Source organism: Dioscorea cayenensis, chromosome 11, assembly GCF_009730915.1.
Source record: "Dioscorea cayenensis subsp. rotundata cultivar TDr96_F1 chromosome 11, TDr96_F1_v2_PseudoChromosome.rev07_lg8_w22 25.fasta, whole genome shotgun sequence".
NCBI classification, from domain to species: Eukaryota; Viridiplantae; Streptophyta; class Magnoliopsida; order Dioscoreales; family Dioscoreaceae; genus Dioscorea; species Dioscorea cayenensis.
The window spans coordinates 16,161,535-16,181,615 of record NC_052481.1 but is presented as its reverse complement, the minus strand read 5'-3'; the positions used below and the strand labels follow the sequence as shown (position 1 = coordinate 16,181,615).

The following is a 20,081-nucleotide window of genomic DNA, read 5'->3' as shown; positions in this document are numbered from 1 at the left end:
TCTTACTAAGACTCTCTACTTGCGCCGCCAATGAGGTTACCGCATCAATTTCATGGAGACCGACCACATTTTTTTTCTCCCTAGTATTCCATTGATAGCTATTTAACCCTATTTCCTCAATTAATTGATGAGCCTCATCGGGGGTTTTGCTACCCAAGGTACCTCATGCTGCCGCATCCAAGAGTTGCCTTGTACTCGGGTTCAAACCATTGTAGAAGGTTTGAACAATCATCTACTCTGGGAATCCGTGTTGTGGACACTTTCTCAGGAGCTCCTTGAACCTTTCCCATGTCTCAAATAGAGACTCCAATTCCAACTGAACAAAGGACGAGATCTTATTCCTAAGCTTTGCTGATTTTCAGGAGGGAAGTAACGGGCTAGAAAAGCTTCTACCATCTCCTCCCAAGTAGTAATCGATGCTCTAGGTAATGAGTATAGGCACTGCTTCGCTCTCCCTTTTAGTGAAAATGGGAAGGCTCTCAATTTGATGGCATCATCCGTAACCCCATTTATCTTCAGCATGTCCCACACCTCGAGAAAGCTCTCTATATGACTATTTGGATCCTCATCGGCCAAACCGTTGAATTGTGCGGACTGCTGCAACATATAGATGAATGCCAGCTTCAGCTTGAAATTCTGAGCTGTAATCGAGGGACGTATAATACTCGACTGTGTCCCCAATACTAAAGGTCTGGCATAATCAGATAGTATACGCTGTTGCTCATTTTTTTCTGCCATGTTTTCAGATTCCACTACTTCCAAATTAGCTGAATTATGCTGTTGTTGCGCGGGTTTTTTCCCTTTTCTTCTAAGTGTACGTTCAAGATGAGGGTCTCCTTCAATCAATATTGATGGATTCCCTCGAGTCATAACCTAGAGCTGCACCAAAAAAAAGAAAAAGAAAATCAGAACGATGATAGAATAAGAAGATATGAAATAGAATGTGTGGTGAAATAGCTAAGAAAACAAAGTGCAAAGTAACTCTAAACGCCTAGCTCCCCGGCAACGGTGCCAAAACTTGACAAGGTCTCCTTGCGTATATCCCGCAAGTGCACGGGTTTGTCGAAGTAATAATCCCGGGTGAGCAAGTATCGAATCCACAAGGAGTAGGGAATAAAAATACTTAATTCGGTTCTTAGCTATGTAAAAGATCAATGATGATGACTGTGATAATGATTCAATTCTCAACAATAAAAGCAACAAGTAAGAGAGCAAAAGTAAAGAAGGGGATAAGGCAATAGATAAAGATGGGGTACCCGGATAATGCTCCACCTAGGATAATTGTTTCAAGTGCAAGAACCCTCTATTATGCTTCCTAATCAATGCAATAGTGAGTCATGGAAATCCTTAATTACATAGTCCCAAATCTAAGGTCAACTATGCCTAACTCTATACATGTCCCGGAGGAGAAATAGAACAATCTAAACACCTCGCACTCGCATAGAGTTGCAATGAGCTCTAGGGATTCCAAGTGATAAATCTCTTTCTTATTATAGACCTAACCCTTTGGTCCAGGTGGAAGGTCCCTAACCACAATTGAGGCCTAGATACTAAGATCATTCACTCTATTATAGCCGCAAAGAACTCGAGGAACGGAGGTAGAATCTATCACGCCGGAGGGGAAAGGGGACGCTGCTGTACCTCTCGACTCACCCTCTCAACCCTCTCCAACCTAGCTTTGTCTCTAACGCTCGTGGTGTGTCACTCACTCACAAGGTTACCAACAAGAACTCTCAACCCTAGTGTCACTCTAGCGGAAATTTTCATACAATCAAACATTCAAGGTTGGAACTCACAATAAACATCAATTTATTGAAAGCATAATAAAGAGGTTCAAAGAAACAAATACATCTGAGGGTTCACAATACCCGAGTACCCACTAGGGGTTTAGCTCTCCATGGAGCTAAATACAATCAAAGAAATACAATGTAAAAGCAATGAATACATAAAGAAACCCCCTCGATAATTGTGTCGATGGTCTTGTGGAAAGTCCTCTACTCGTCGTCCAAGGATTCCCTCGTCCGGTATATGATACGCCTCGACGGAAGCTCCCCTACCAACCTTCTTCCTAAGGAATGATGATGTTGGAGCCATAGAACCTCTTCAAAACCTTGGCCAATACCCCTCGAAACCCTAGCCGAAGCCCTCTCTCAAGTTGGGGAAAAGATGGAGAAAAGAATACCAAAATCGGGCGACTACACGGGCGTGGATGCTCCACGCACCCGTGCGGAATTTCCACACGGGCGTGGATAATTTCCACACACCCATGTGGATTCTCAGTTTCTCTTGTTCCTCGGCCGGCTGTGAGCAGTGCTGCTACAGTATATGTTACAGTGTTGCTACATTTCTTTGCTACAGTATTCGACCTAAATAGCTTCCCAATTCCATACTTTCATCGGGGTAACGCAAATGGGCACACGTTCACATCGTGGATCACTTGCTTCTTCAATGGTGTACACGTTGGTGGAGCTCTTGTTCTATGTGCATAAGTCGGAATACTCGAATGTGACTACCTTTGTGCCCCTCCAAATGGATGTGCCCACTCGAATACGAAGAGGTTGGCACACACTCTAGCATCTCACACCTGACCTATGTCTTCGCGTTTGAACCTTAGCAAGATTTCCTCCAAAATTGGTGCATTATGATCCACATTGGCCTATTTTCTTCATACTCGGCCTCACAACCCTACCTGCATAAAAGTAACATAAAAACACACATATTAGTGTAAAAACCAGAGAAAAGTAATGCTCAACATAAGGAATGAACGCTTCGCATTCGTGTCGCACAAGCACTTATCAGGCAACAGGGTCGCTCACATGGAGAAAGCTCATCTTTAGAGATCCACACGGGCGTTCAGAAAATTCCCATGCCCATGCATTTTTCACAGGGTCGCTCACATGGGCGAGTACACACCCCTGTGTCCTTTCTAGATAATTTGCCAAGTCTCTGAAGGAAGACACACGCCCGTGTGATAATTCCACATGACCGTGTGTTTTCTCTGGACACTTAGAGAACTTTGTAAGCATTACAGAAAGTTTCTGAACACAACTATACACTTAGAGCTTGCTTTACAAGGCAACTTTAACCAGAGAAAACACAAAAAAAAATAAGCTCAAATGACCTAAACTTCGCTAAATCCACATGAAAACACATGATGACATTAAAAAATCCACAATAAAAACACAGCAAAAGCATCTAAAAATCAAGACAACAACACTCAGCACTTTATTCGCATAAAAACTAAACTACTAACTAAGAAAACAGTAAACACTTGGGTTGTCTCCCAAGAAGCACTTGTTTTACGTCACTAAGCTTGACATACGTTGTCTTACCTCACGGGGGTTCATAGATAAATGTTGCCCACTTACCCATAGCTTGAAAGCATGATGAGCAAAGTCTCTTGAAGTTAGAGGGGGAGTTATTGGGCTTAGGACCAGCTAGCAATGGTTCATCCAACTTGTTCGGTTCACGCGCATCTCCAACAGCCTTGGAGCATTTTCGGTGGTGTCTCCCACCCTTTTCATCTTCCAGATCACCTTCTTCAGGATCCCCGCGGTAGACGGTACTTCTTCCATCGAGCCAAGCATCATTACTTCTTCATTTTCCTTCTCTTGGTCAAACAAACACTCGTAAGGGTCTGAAATGAACATTTCCTATATGTATTCATCAACAATCCCATCAGTAGTGTCTAGAAAATACAAAGTATCATCAAAATCAAGAGAATGCCGCATGGCTTCAGCAAGGCGGAATGTGAGCTTGTCATCTCCAACTCTCAAAGTTAGCTGCCCACCATCCATGTCAATCAATGCTTTGGAAGTCTGCAAGAACGGCCTCCCAAGTATAAAGGGTACATCCGCATCATCATCTATGTCTAGCACCACAAAATCTACAGGAAATATGTACTTATCCACCTTAACAAGCACATCTTTGATGATACCCCTCGGATGTCTCACCGTTTGGTCCGCCAATTGCAAAGTCATTCGAGTAGGCCTAGGCTCGCCCAAGCCTAGCTTCTAAAAAAAGGTGTATGGAATGACATTGATACTGGCACCTGAGTCCGCCAATGCCATTTCTTCACCTAAAATGCCAATGTTACCCAGAATGATAAAGCTTCCCGGGTCTTTCATCTTGTTGGCATGTTCTTTTGCAAAACTGTCTATTAAGAAGGATCTAAGATCACTGAAGCACTCTCCTCTAACTTCCTCTTGTTAGTCAACAAGTCCTTCAAGAATTTTGCATAATTAGGCATTTGAGACAATGCCTCAACAAAAGGAATGTTGATGTGGAGTTTCTTGAACAAACTTAGGAACTTCTTGTACTGTTCATCCGCTTGGTCATTCTTCAACCTAGAGGGATAAGAGATTCTTGGCTTGAAAGGTGGGGTTGCCACCTCCTTCTCTTTGCTTGTTCCTTCTTCAACCTCTATGACCTCGAGTGTGTGTTCATTGGGCTTCTCAATCAGAAAACTGCCTTCAACCTCACGACCACTTCTCAAAGTGATTGCCTTCACATGCTCTCTAGGATTGGTCTCGGTATTGCTTGGCAAGCTTCCATGTGATCTCTCTGATAGAGACTTCGCAATCTGCCCCAATTGATTCTCAAGGTTGTGCAAAGAAGCGGCATGGTTGCGAAGTGTAGCCTCAATTGATTGAGACCTTGTATCTAATGATTGCACAAATCTAGTCAAGGCCTTCTCCAAATCGGTCATTCGGGTCTCCAAACTGGAAACTCGGTTCTCCATGTTTGGGGTTTGTTGTTATTGGAAACCCGGTGTCCCCATGGCCTTTTGTGGAACTTGGTTACTCTATGAGAAATTGGGATGATTCTTCCAACCCAGATTGTAGGTATTATTATATGGACTCCCTTGATTCCTCATCGCATTGCCAACAAAATCAACATTCTCAACCGAAGATGCATCACCAATAGAGATCAAGCAATCGGATGGAGCATGTTCTCCACCACACCCGGTGCAAGTAATCATGGCCGCCACTCTATTCAAAGTTAGAATATCTAAATTCTTACTCAATGATTCCACTTGAGCCACCAATGAAGTTATTGCATCTATCTCATGAAGCCCGGCCACCTTCTTCTTCTTCCTAGAATTTCATTGATAGCTATTTAACCCATTCCTTCAATTAGTTGATGGGCCTCACTGGGGGTCTTGCTACCTAAGGTACCTCCTACTGCCGTATCCAAAAGTTGCCTTGTGCTCGAATTCAACCCTTTGTAAAAGGTCTGAACAATCATCCACTCCAGGAATCCTTCTCGCGGGAACTTTCTCAGGAGCTCCTTAAACTTTCCCATGTCTCAAATAGAGACTACAATTCCGACTGTACAAAGGAAAAGATCTCATTCCTAAGCTTTATAGATTTTTCAGGAGGGAAATAACGGGCAAGAAAAGCTTCTACCATCTCCTCCCATGTGGTAATTAATGCTCTAGGTAATGAGTGTAGCCACTGTTTCGCTCTCCCTTTAAGGAAAATGGGAAGGCTCTTAACTTGATGGCATCATCTGTCACATCGTTTATCTTGAGCATATCACACACCACGAGAAAGTTCTCTATATGACTATTTGGATCCTCATCGGCCAAACCATTGAACTGTGCGGATTGCTGCAACATGTGGATGAATGCCGGTTTCAACTTGAAGTTCTGAGCTGTAATTACGGGACGCACAATACTCGATTGTGTCCCCAATACTGAAGGTCTGGCATAATCGGACAATGTCCTTTGTTTCTCATTTAGTTCGGCCATATTATCTGATCCTTAAACTTCCAAATCAGCTAGATTAGAATATTCTTATATAGGTTCTTTCTCTTTTCTTCTAAGTGTACGTTCGAGCTCTAGATCTCCATCAATCAATATTGAGGGGTTCCCTCAGGTCATGAACCTGGAGCTGAACAAAAAGAAAGAAAACAAATAAGAACGATGATAGAAAAGAAGATGTGAAATAGAATGAATAAATGAATAGCTAAGAAAACAAAGTGCAAAGTATCTCTAAACACCAATTCCTCCGCAACGGCGCTAAAAACTTTACAACGCCCCTTGCGTATGTCCTGCAAGTGCACAGGTTTGTTGAAGTAATAAAATCCCAGGTGAGTGGGTATCGTATCCATAGGGAATAGGGAGTAAAAATACTGAAGTTGTTTCTTAACTAAGCAAAATATGAATAGTGATTTGTGTGGTAAGATGTAATGCAAACAAAACTAAAAAAGACAAGAGAGAGAGTACAAGTAAAAGAGAGGTAAGGCAATCGGTATAAATGGAGTACTCAGATATTGATCCGCCTAGGACAATTGTTTCAAGTGCAAAAACACTCTATTATGCTTCCTAACTAATGCATTAATGAGTCGTGGAGATTCTTTAATACATGGTTCCAAATCTAAGGTCAACCATGCCTAACCCTATACATGTCCCGGAGGAGAAATTGAACAATCTCTCAACTTTGCACTGGTACAGAATTGGAATGAGTTCTATAGATTCCACGTGATAAATCCTATTCTTATATGTAGACCTAACCCTTTGGTCCATGCCGAAGGTCCCTAGCCACAATTAAGCCCTAAATGCTAAAATCATTTCAACGCTTCACTCCATTGTACTCGCAACTAAACCGCAGCAGAAGGTCATCCCTTAGCCCATTCACTCAATTATGACTGCAAAGAACTCAAGGAATTGGAGGTAGAATAAATCACACTGGATGGGAAAGGGGACGCTCCGCTACCTCTCGACTCACCCTCTCAACCCTCTCCAATCTGGCTTTGTCTAACTCTCGTGTTGTGTCATTCACTCACAAGGGTTACCAAGAAGAACTCTCAACCCTAGTGTCACTCTAAGGGAGTATTCATACAATCAACACATTCAAGATTAGAACTCAATGAAAACATCAATTAATGAAAGCATAATAACAAGGTTCGATGAAACGAATACATCTTAGGGTTCACAATCCAAGTACCCACTAGGGGGTTTAGCTCTCCATGGAGCTAACTACAATCAATGAAATCGAATGTAAAAGCAATATATCCATAGAAAACCCCCTCGATAGTCATGACGATGGTCTTGTGGGGAGTCCTCTACTCATCCAAAGGTCCCTTTGTCCGACCTATCATACACCTCAGCTGATCGGTGCTGACGAAAGTTCTCCCACTAATCTTCTTCCAAATGGAGCATGATGTCGGAGCCATAGAACCTCTCCCAATTCCTAGCTAATACCTCTCAAAACCCTAGCCACAGTCCTCTCTCAAGTTGGGGAAAAGATGGAGAAAAAAATCCTGAAATCGGGGCTGAAATCGGCCTTAAATAGGGCTGGAATCGGGAATCCACACACCCATGTGAATATTTCACATGGCCCATGTGGAATTAATGCACGGGTGTGTAGAATTTGCACACGCCCATGTGGCTTCTCTAGATAACTCCTTCTTCAACTGACCATAAATAGTACTTCCTACAGTATTCTACTACAATACCCTGCTAGAGTGTCGGTCTGAAACACTCTTGAAACCATGCTTTCATCGAGGTAACGTAAATGGGCAAACGTTTACATCGTAGATCGCTTTTCTTCTTCAATGAAAGGCCACATTGGAGGAGATCTTGTTACACATGCACAAGCCGGAATACTTAGAATGTGACTGCCTCTATGCCCCTCCAAATCATTGTGCTAGCTTGAATACAAGGATGTTGGCACACATTCCAGCATCTTGAACCCGACTTATGTTTTTGTGTTTGAACCTTCTCAAGATTTCCTCCAAATGGTGCACTCACGATCTACATTGGCTTCTTTCTCTAAGATTCATCTTTACAACCTTATATGCATGAAAGTAACATAAATACACACATATTAGCGTTAAAACCCAATAAAAGTAATGCTTATCATAAGGAAAGAACACTTCGTATTCTTATCACACAAACACTTATCATCCGTTTTCTTGTTTGGCATATTCTTTTGCAACACAGCCGAACATGAAGCATCTAATATCACAGATGCACTTTCCTCCAACTTCCTCTTGTTGTTCAAGAGGTCATTGAGAAACTTTGCATAGCAAGGCATTTGAGATAATGCCTCCATAAATTGTATGTTGATGTGCACTTGCTTGAACAGACCTAGAAACGTCTTGTATTCTTTATCATTTTGGTCGTTCTTTAATCTTGAAGGATAAGGGATTCTTGGCTTGAAAGGAGGGGGTGCCACCTCTTTTCCTTTTGTTCTCTCCTCAACCTCGATGACCTTGTGTGCTTTAACATCAGTTGTCTCGCTTGGAAGCCTATCCTCAAACTCACGACAACTTCTCAAAGGGATCACCTTCACATGTTCTCTCGAATTGGTTTCGTGGTTACTAGGCAAGCTTCCTTGAGGTCTCTCTGATGATGACTTCACAATTTGCTCCACTTGATTCTCTAAATTGTGTAATGACGTAGTGTGGTTGTGAAGTGTAGCATTGACTGATTGAAACCTTGTATCCGATGATTGGACGAATCTTGTCAAAACTTTCTCTAAATCAACCATCCTGTGTTCCAACCTTGAAACTTAGTTCTCCATATTTGGGGCTTGTCATTGTTGTTGGAAACCGGGTGGTACCATTGTCTTCAATTGCCCTTGATTACTCCATGAAAGATTCGGATGGCTCCTTCAACCTGAATTGTTGATTGCTTCCCCACAAGTGTACAGGATCGCCAAGTAATACCTCGTGTGAAGACACGAGGATCGTATTCCACGGGTCTAAGGATCTCCTATTACTTTTCTTGAGCTATTATCTAGCCTAAGATCTCAAGCGATGGATTTTACTCTACTAAATGTAATTAAAGCTAAAATGATATTTGCCAACAAATTAGAGAGAACAAGCAATGAGCAAGCAAGAGAATCAATGAAATACAAAGGTCTATGGATGTGGATCCCCTTGAGGGGTTATCATGAAACATGGATGATGATCTAAAGATGCAAGGGTAAAATGGACCATGAGATTGAAAGATTAGAACAACCCCAATTTCTCGGCAATTGAACCCTAATCCCATACGAACATAGATAGGAATTTCTCCCAAATCCACATCCCTACGATTGCATTAAGTATGAGGAAATCTCACCCGATTTCTTGGTGTGATGATACAAGTATCCCCTTCTAATCCATTCATGATCTAATACATGCGAGAAAGTCACATCTACATGCATCACTCATAAAAGAGCTACGGATTTCTCCTTAGTGTAGCACTTAGCATGAAAACAATGGATTAAATCTCAAAATTACCCAAACATGGAATTAACAAGTTATCATCCAACATACATGATAAAACCCCCCAAGGTTCACCAACACCTGGTGCCCTTGGGGGTCTAGTGTGTCATCATCCCACAACAAGCAATACAAACAAGCAAAACATGAAACAAAAGCATAAATGACACTCCCTAGATGAAATAGTGGAGGAGGAGGTGAAGAATATGCCGAATGACGCTTTCCCCGCCAAAGGAGTGCCCAATGACGCTTCCTCTAGCCGCGGGTCTCCTTCCTTCAAATCGTGGTAGATCTCCCCTTGAATGAAGTTGCCTTCTTGCCTTGAGAGTCTTGGACCTTGGGCTTGGATGACCTTCTAGCTTCCTTGCCCTTCTTCTCCTACCCAAGGTCGCCACTAGCCTCTCAAGTGTCTCCCAAAATAGGCCCAGCAAAAAGTCTAGCCAAAAAGTTCCTTTTCTGCCCTAAAAGTCAGTATATATACCCCTCCGGTCATACGGGTCATATGGGGGTCGTATAGCACTCAAAAACCCTAGATTCACGTTCCATACGGGGTGCATACGGCCTCCATACAACCCCGTATACTAGGTAGTATGGAAATCTAGGCAGACACTCTGAATCATTCCGCTGCTATAGTGCATACGGCCCTCATACTGGGTAGTATAGGGGTAGTATGAAATTCTTGTTTTCTTCTCTTTTTGCCCAAATGATATCTTCTTGTTCTCCATGGCTTCCTTATGTCCTATAAAGCAAATAATAGACGATTAAGCATAAAACGGGCATCAAACATCACAAAATACATGCAAAGTGAATAGAATATATATATATGAAAACACCTGCATTTAGACACTTATCAGGATGTTCCACACGCTCCTATGGAATTTCCACATAGGCATGTGGAATTTCCACACGGCCATGTGAATTTTTTGGAATACTGATTTTGGCCGCTGTAAACAGTAACTGCTAAGGTAAATTACTACAATGATTTGCTATAATGCCCCTCCAACTCATTGTAATGGCTTGAATACATGGAGGTTGGCACACATTCACGTATCTTAGAGCCCCACTTGTGTCTTTGCGTTTGTTTCTTCTAAAATTCTACCAAGTATGGCGTTCACGATCTACTTTTGGCTTCTTTTCTTAATACTTGGCTTCATAACCCTACAAACGCAAAAGAACACAGATACACATGTATTAGCACTTAAGCATAATAAAAGTCATGCTCATCGTAAGGAAAGAATACTTCGCATTCTTAACACACAAGCACTTATCAAGAAACTAATAAAGGCTTTTGTCTTAAGAATATGAAGTGTTCTTTAATTACAATGAGCATTACTTTTATCAGGTTTAAGTGTTAATACATGTGTATTTTTGTTCTTTTGCGCATATAGGGTTGTGAAGCCATGTTTTGAGAAATGAAGCCAAAAGTAGATCGTGAATGCACTATTTGGTTGAATCTTGGAAGGAACAAATCAGATGACACAAGTGGGGCTGTCAGATACATGAATGTGTGCCAACCTCAATTTATTCAAGCCATTACAATGAGTTGGAGTGGCACGAAGGTAGTCACATTTGCATACCCCGACTTGTGCATTGATAGGAAGATCTTCACCAACGAGGCTTTTGATTGAAGAAGAGTTGCAATCTACGGCATAAACACATGCCTATTTATGTTGCCTCGATGAAAAGTGTGGAATTGGGAGTGTTTCGGTGGAGCACTGTACCAGGTGAATGTAGCAAATCAATATAGCAAGACACTGTAGCAGTTACTGTTCACAGCCGCCAAAAAATCAGGTTTCCAGAGAATCCACACGGGCATGTGGAAATTATCCAGGCCGATGTGGAAATTCCACAGGCCCGTGTGGAAAATCCACAGGGGCGTGTGGATACCCGATTCCAGCCCTATTTTAGCCGCGATTCAGCCAGATTTTGTTGATCATCTTTTACCCTTATCTCCAACTTTTCTCCATCTTTTGAGAGGCCGTCAGCTAGGGTTTTGAGAGGCTTTTGGCACGTCTTTGGAGTGGTTCTCCGGATTCAACACCACATTTCGCTTGGAAGAAGGTTATTGGGGGAGCTTTCATCGGCACCAATCCGGTGAGGTGTGCCCTAGTCACGACAAGGGGACGTTTGGAGAAAACGTGGTTACTCAACATGACCATTGACATTAATACTGAGGGGGTTTTCACATGGATTGCTTATCTTTACGTTCGATTTAATTATTGATTGTATTGTGCTCCATGGAGAGCTAAACACCCTAGTGGGTACTTGAATTTTGTAAACCCTAGTATGTTATTGTTTCATTGACCTTCCATTATGCTTTCCTTAATTGATGCTTTTATTTGAGTTCCAATCTTGAATGCTTGTTGAATAATTTCTCCCTTAGAGTGACACTAGGGTTGAATGTCAATATTGGTAATCTTTGTGGATAGGTGAAACGCCAAGAGGGTAGACAAAGTAGATTGGAGAGGGTTGAGAGGGTGGGTCGAGATGTAACGGAGCATCGCCTTTCCCCTCCGATCTGATTTATCCTATGTCAATTTCCTAGAGTTCTTAGCAGTTACAATAGAGTGAAGTGCTAAGGGATGAACTCCGCTAGGGCTTAGTTGCATGAGCAACAGAGTGAAGCGTTGAAGTGACTTTAGTATCAAGGGCTTAATTGTAACTAGGGGTCTTTCATCTGACCCAAAGGGTTAGATCTACACATAAGAATAGGGTTTATCACTTGGAATCCCTAGAACTCTATGAAACTTTGTGAAGTGTGAGGTGTTGAGACTGAGCGATTTCTCCACCTAGAGATAGTGTAGGGTTAGTCACGGTTGACCTTCGGTTTAGGATCGAGTACTTTAGGATTTCTACGACTTATTGAGCAATAATTAGGAAGTATAATGGTAGGTCTTGCACTTGAAGCATAAGTCTTAGGAGGAGTATTGTCCGAGTACCCGACTTCTATTGATTGCCTTACCTCTCAATTACTTGTGCCTCTCATTCTTGTTCCTTTTATTTATGTTTACATCACATCTTATCAACATAATCATTATTCATCTTTACTTGGTTAAGTAGCAATTTAGGTATTTTTTATTTACTGCTCTATGTTGATACGATGCCCCATTTACTTGGGATTTATTACTTCGACAGTCCCGTGCACTTGCGGGTCACACGCAAGGGGCGTTGTCAAGTTTTTGGCTCCATTGACGTGGAGTAGGCGTTTAGAGATACTTTGTACTTTGCTATTTTAGCTATTCATTTATTCATTCTATTTGATGTCTTCTTATTCTACCATCGTTCTAATTTTGTTTTCTTATTTTTGGTGCAGTTCCATGTATGACCCGAGAAAACCCTTAAATATTAATTTAAGGTAATACCAAACTTGAACATATACTCAGAAGAAGGGGTAAAGAACCTATGCAACAATCATCAAGTCTAGCTGAAGTGAAAGTTGAAGTGTTTGACAACATGGTGAAATATAATTAACAACAGAGAACACTCTCTGATTATGCTAGACCGTCTGCATTGGGGACACAATCTAGCATTGTGCAATCCCTAATCATAGCTCAGAATTTTGACCTAAAGCCGGCATTCATCCACATATTACAGTAGTTCGCACAGTTCAATGGTTTGGCTGATGGGGATCCAAACAGTCACATAGAGAATTTCTTAGTAGTGTGTAATATGCTCAAGATCAATGGTGTTATGGATGATGCCATCAAATTGAGAGCCTTCCCATATTCCTTGAAGGGGAGAGCGAAGCAGTAGCTACACTCATTACCTAGACCATCGACCACTACATGGGAGGACATGGTAGAAGCTTTTCTTGCCTGTTATTTTCCTCCATAAAAATCTGCATAGCTTAGGAATGAGATCTCATCCTTTATGCAAATGGAGTTGGAGTCTCTATTTGAAACATGGGAAAGGTTCAAGGAACTCCTGCGAAAATGTCCTCAACATGGGTTTCCAGAATGGATGATCATTTAGACTTTTTACAATGGTTTGAACTCAAGTATAAGACAACTACTTGATGGAGCCGCATGACTTACCTTGGGTAGCAAGATCCCCGGAGATGCATGTCAATTAATTGAAGAAACGGGGTTGAACAGCTACCAATGGAATGTTAGGGAGAAGAAGAAAGTGGCCGGCATCCATGTGGTAGATGCAGTTACATCGTTGGCGGCCCAAGTTGAGGCATTGAGTAAGATGTTAGACACTATAACTTCTCCGAAATTGGCTGCCGTAACGAGTTGTGATGCATATGGTGGGGACATGCCCCATCCGATTGCCCGATAGCCATTGGTGGTACACCCTCTGTTGAGCAAGTTGACTACGTGGGTAATGCAATGAGAAACCAAGGAAATCCTTATAGCAAAACCTATAATTCGGGTTGGAGGAATCACCCTACTTTCTCATGGAACAACCAAGGTCATCAAAAGGTGACTGTACCACCATGTTTTCAACAACAACAATAAGCCCCAAACATGGAGAATAGAGTTTCAGGCTTGGAGACCCGGATGTCCAATCTAGAGAAAGCCTTGACCCGATTTGTGCAATCATCAAATACATAGTTCCAATCAGTCGAGGCTACACTTCGTAACCACATCGCTTTATTGCATAATTTAGAAAATCAAGTAGGGAAAATCACGAAGTCTCTATCGGAGAGACCATAAGGAAGCTTGCCAAGCAATACGGAGGCTAATCGAAGAGACCATGTGAAGGCAATCACTGAGAAGTGGGCGTGAGATTCAAGGTAGGCTTCCACGTGAGAAGACCAATGTTGAAGCACCCAAGGTCATGGAGGTTGAGGAGAGAGCCAATAAAGAAAAGGAGATGGCTCCTCCACCTTACAAGCAAGGAATCCCTTATCCTTTAAGTTTGAAGAACACCCAAAATAATGAGCAATACAAGAAGTTCTTGGGACTATTTAAGCAATTACACATTAATATTCCTTTTGTGGAGGCACTGTCTCAAATGCCTTGGTATGCCAAGTTCTTGAATGATCTTTTGCCCAACAAGAGAAAGTTAGAGTAGAGTGCATCGATGATCTTAGATGCCTCTTGTTCGGCAGTGTTGCAAAAGAATGTGCCGAACAAGAAGAAGGACCCCGGAAGCTTTGTGATTCCGTACAACATTAGCAATTTGGGTGAAGAGATGGCATTAGCGGATTCTGGGGCTAATATCAACATCATGCCATACTCATTCTTTCAGAAGCTAAGCTTGGGAGAGCCTAGGCCCACTTGGATGACATTGCAATTACCAGACAGAATAGTGAGACATCCGAGGGGCATCATTGAAGATGTGCTTGTCAAGGTGGATTTCGTAGTGTTGGACGTCGAGGAGGATGTAGATGTTCCTTTGATACTTGGGAGGCCATTCCTATGCACTTCCAAGGTATTGATCGACATGGACGGTGGGGAGTTGAAACTAAGGATTGGAGATGACAAACTCACATACTGACTCATGACAAAATCCCCTTGCGTATATCCCGCAAGTGCACGAGTTTGTTGAAGTAATAATCATGGGTGAGCGGGTATCGAATCCACAGGGAATAGGGAATAAAAATACTTAATTTGATTCTTAGCTATGTGAAAGATCAATGATGATAAGTGTGACAATGATTCAATTCTCAACAATAAATACAACAAGTAAGAGAGCAAAAGTAAAGAAAGGGGGTAAGGCAATCGATAAAGATGGGGTACTCGGATAATGCTCTGCCTAGGATAATTGTTTCAAGTGCAACAACCATCTATTATGCTTCCTAATCAATGTAGTGGTGAGTCGTGAAAATCCTTAATTACATAGTCCCAAATCTGAGGTCAACTATGCCTAACTCTATACATGTTCCGGAGGAGAGATTAGATAACCTCTCAACCTCAGACTCAAATAGAGTTGCAAAGAGCTCTAGGGATTCCAAGTGATAAATCTCTTCCTAATTATAGACCTAACCCTTTGGTCCAGGTGGAAGGTCCCTAACCACGATTAAGCCCTAGATACTAAGATCACCTCAACGCTTCACTCTGTTGCATGTGCAACTAAGCCCCAGTAGAAGTTCATCCCTTAGACCATTCACTCTATTATGGCAGCAAAGAACTCGAGGAACGGAGGTAGAATCTATCACGTCGGAGGGGAAAGGGACGCTTCTGTACCTCTCGACTCACCCTCTCAACCCTCTCCAACCTAGCTTTGTCTAACGCTCGTGGTGTGTCACTCACTCACAAGGTTACCAATGAGAACTCTTAACCCTAGTGTCACTCTAGGGGAAATGTTCATACAATCAAGCATTCAAGGTTGGAACTCACAATAAACATCAATTAATCGAAAGCATAATAAAGACATTCAATGAAATGAATACATCCTAGGGTTCACAAATACCCAAGTACCCACTAGGGGTTTAGCTCTCCATGGAGCTAAGTACAATCAAAGAAATAGAATGTAAAAGCAATGAATCCATAAAGAAACCCCCTCGATAATCATATCGTTGGTCTTGTGGAAAGTCGTCTACTCATCGTCCAAGGATTCCCTCGTCCGATATAGGATACGCCTCGACAGAAGCTTCCCGAATAGCTTCCCGAATCCATACTTTCATCAAAGTAACGCAAACGGGCACACGTTCACGTCGTGGATCACTTGCTTCTTCAATGATAGGCACGTTGATGGAGCTCTTATTCTATGTGCATAGGTCGGAATGCTCGAGTGTGACTGCCTTTGTGCCCCTCCAAATGGATGTGCCAAACTCGAATACGAGGAGGTTGGCACACACTCTAGCATCTCACATCGACCTATGTCTTCGCGTTTGAACCTTAGCAAGATTTCCTCCAAAATCGGTGCATTGTAATCCACATTGGCTTCTTTCCTTCATACTTTGCCTCACAAGCACTTATCAAACTCCCCCACACTTAAGCTTTTGCTTGTCCTCAAGCAAAAATTAAAATGTTAAGTGCATCAATGAAGAAAATATTGAAAGTTCTTGGCCTTAGGTTCACCAAAATATACAAAGAGAGCATTGTACAAGTGAGAGAAATTTCAACACTAAATACGAAAAGTCAATGCTCTAGCTAAAAACTTGAATCAAAAAGGAAACAAAACCCGAAATCATGTACGTGTGTGAACTCATTCAAGTCAACCGAAAGTATACTCCTCAAAGTTCTAAGTACAAGGGACTAATTTATCTACAATGGTGACAACAATTTCAAAGATGGTAGTAGCTTCACACATCCTCTAAGGTAGCCCTCTCCAAAGCGGCCGCTAAGGTGGCTTTCACACTTTCGAGGTGATAGCTTTTTCTACCAGAGTGGTAGCTTTCACTCATCCTATGAGATAGCTCTTTTTTCTCATTAGGGCATAGCTAGTATCCGACTTATGAGAGTAGCTTCATACTTCATAGGTCGTAGCTCTTTCCACCCAACAAGCACAAATGAACAATACAACTCTTTTTTTTTTATTATTATTATTTTTTTAACACAAGAAACAACTATAACTAGTCCCTTTAACATCAAACTTGAGTTTCCAAAAGAGTTTTAAGAGTGAGTCGTGCACTAAGTGTAAATCGGGCAAAAATTCCTAGAAATTCAAGCAAGAACTAGAGCATGAAAACATTCAATGTTAGAAATTCTCTTAAACTCAAGAATACAATCCTTGCAACTAAGGTGAACCGCCATTGCCTATGTGAGCATATATCAATCAAGAACAATAGAAAAGAATATGTGCACTATGAAACTCCCTCCCCACACTTAAGTTGTACATTGTCCTCAATGTACACATGCAAGCTCACTCAAAATGTATATCATTCAAAAGTAAATGTTGGAGAAGCAATCAAAACAATACTCACCTGACTCCTAGTGTTGCTTTTGATGAAGCTAATTCCATGGGCGTAGTGTTCCGTCGGGTTATGAAGCTCACACGGCGAAGTGCCTAAGCACCTTGGCCGTGCCCATGACTAAGTCTACATTCCCAAGAAGACAAGACCATCTGCATGCATACACGAGGGGGTTCAGTGAAGCTCAATAAAAACAAAATATCTCGAGTATATATAAAAGATAGACAATGAATATAACTGAAGATGCAAAATGAAAATAAACTCAGAAGGAGAATCCTTTCTGAGTGAACAAGTCTTAAATAAAATGCATAAAAGAAAAAGAACTAAAAATCAATTGTCGGTGTAGCCCTTGGGCTCAGGTGCTGCTGTTGCTGCTGGTGAAGATGCACATGGTGGGTCCACCGGTGCCGGGGTAGGGGATGAGGGTGCCGGAGGAACTGAGGAGGCCTGAGGAGTCCTCGGCCGCAAGACAAATGATGAGGCGACGTCACGCTCTAAGATCTGTTGTAATACGTCGAAACGTGCCATGAACTCTGTGTACTGAGTGGCCTGCGTATCCCTAATATCTGTAATCTCGGTTCGAGCCTCAGCTACCTCAGTCTGTATCACCCCCAAAGCGCTCTCGAGCCTCTCAAAGCGATCATAAGCTCGAGATGGTGAAAATATACGCACGGGGGGTGGTTCCTCTGCCACTGGAGGTGCCTCGGACTCCATCAGGGTTTGCTGAGGCTCGGGAGCGGGCTGAGATGCCCCGGCTTCATCACCCTCATCCTAGGCTATCTCTGGAGCTGGTAGCACTAAAGCAAAAACCCCTGTCCGAACCCTGCGGACCATGCCCATTAACCTCATCGTCTCTAGGCTCAGGGAAGCACGTATACTTATCTTGTCGGCCCCGCGAATCGAATCCAAGAGACCCATGCCTAGCACTAATCTCGTAATGTAGGGGCCCGAGAAGATCGCTCCCAGTCTAGCATAGTGCCCCTGATGTCTGATGTACTTTGCCATGATGTGCCCTAAGTGAATCGGTACGCGCTGCACTATCAAGTACAGATATAGTAATTCCTGTCAGCTCAAAACACCAATGCTGTCACCACGGCCATTCACCGACCTACTCATGATGGCATGTAAATATCTGTATGCAGGTCAGGAAAGGCACGTGGCCTTGGACAACCCCGGCTCGTACTGACCCTGACCACATAGCACTCTGTAAGCTCTCTACGGGGTCAAGGTTCAAGGATAATCAGTCGGTAACTAAGCGTACTCCTCTGTATCTGTGAATGCCTCCTCATACAAGCTAAATCATACTGAAAACTGAGTGACGCTCAAAGTATAGTGGTGTCCAAATACTCTGAACTGAATGGTGTCCAAACTGTCGAAGCTTGCGTATGATCTCTCAAATTCGAATGATGATAATACCTCCAGTACAAACTCTCGAATGGCTGGCTCCCTAATCATCAATAACTGCCGCCATCCACCTGCTGAAATGAGATCATCTACCTCATCAGCAACTTCATCTCCCTGCTGTAAATCTCGCATTATAGTCATGTCCAGGAATCGAGTCTTTCCAAACCAGAGTTTCGACAAGCGCTCATAGCGAACCTGATGCTCTGGAATCACAAACCTCATACCCTCAGGCTCAGCGGATGACTCACTAGGCCTCTTATCAGCTTGCTTCTTCGATCGAGGAGCCATAATCTACAAAACTTGAAACGAAATCGATCAAACAAGTTGATAAAATAATGCTGCAGAAATCCACATGCTTGTGTGGAATTTCTGCACGGCCGTGTGGAACCACGGGCCGTGAAAACCGCACGGTCGCGTTTCAAAAATCCAAAAATACTACGTAAAAGTACTTCTAACTTCATTCTGAACATAAATCATTTTTCCTATTCAAGAAACGAAGACTTATTAACCATATTAATCGATGGAAACCATGAATTGGCAAAGAAGATGATAAATAGGGCTTACCAATGAGATGGAATGAGAAAATGAGGGACTGGCCAGAAAACCGCACAAAAATCCTACCAAATTGGCGCTATGGAGTCGGAGACTGATGTGAGAATGTTTCCAAACGAATAGAGGAAGTGAAGAGGGTAAGAAACTAATCTTCTTTAAAAAGAACTCACGACCCTTGATGTTCTGTGCATCCACACGCGCGTGCGGTAATTACCCATGCCAGTGCGCTTCATTACAAAAGAGCCACAGGGGTGCAAGCAAGCCCCTGTGCGCTCTTGGGAAAACACTCATTCGACTCTGACTGCTCTCGCACGGGCGTGTGGAAAATACCCACGCCCGTGCGTCCGACCCACAGGGGCAGCCGCACGCCCCAGTGGCTTCTCTAGACATCCGAAAAAAAGTGTTATACATGCCCGTGAGGAAATTCTGCACGGGCGTGGACATTCACATGCAACACTCACAGGGGTAGCAACATGCCCCTGTGTTTTCTCGGGATGGAGGGAACTCCTCTGCAAAGGGTCGCATGGGTGTGTGGAAATTACCCAAGCCTGTGCGTGGTTCACAAGGTCGCCCACAGGGGTGAGTCCACGCCCCTGTGTGCTCTCGGGAAAATCCGCCAAACTCTGCAGGAATTCACACGCCCATGCCGAAATTGCCCACGGGCATGTGGCAATCGCATGGTGATTCACAAGGGCCACCGCACGCCCGTGTGCCTTCTCTGGATGAGCTTGCAATACAAATCCACAGGCAACGAGTAAGAGAGCAAAAGTAAGGAGGAGGTAAGGCAATCGATAAAGATGGGGTACTCGGATGATGCTTCACCTAGGATAATCGATTCAAGTGCAAGAACTCTCTATTATGCTTCCTAATCATTGCAATGGTGAGTCGTGGAAATCCTTACATACATAGTGATAAATGCTTGAGTAGACATATTTTTATATATGTTTTACATGCATTGAGCATCATTTTTACTATGGTTTATGTCTCATATTGTGTATTTGGTGTTCTTTTATGCATATAGGTGGTGAATGCCTTGAAGAGTAAAAAGGAAGCAAAGACGGGCTATAAAGACATAATGTTGGGAGTTCTTGTTCAATTCAAGGAC

The 20,081-nt window shown here is 42.7% G+C and overlaps 2 non-coding genes across 2 annotated transcripts; one reads left to right on the top strand and one right to left on the bottom strand.

Annotated features, from left to right (window-relative positions):
* The first annotated feature begins 242 nt into the window (after positions 1–242).
* Positions 243–349, top strand: LOC120272935. The gene has a single exon (XR_005540466.1). It is a non-coding gene; the product is annotated as a small nucleolar RNA R71 (small nucleolar RNA).
* A 12,711-nt stretch (positions 350–13,060) lies between these two features.
* Positions 13,061–13,166, bottom strand: LOC120272922. The gene has a single exon (XR_005540454.1). It is a non-coding gene; the product is annotated as a small nucleolar RNA R71 (small nucleolar RNA).
* Positions 13,167–20,081: the final 6,915 nt, after the last annotated feature.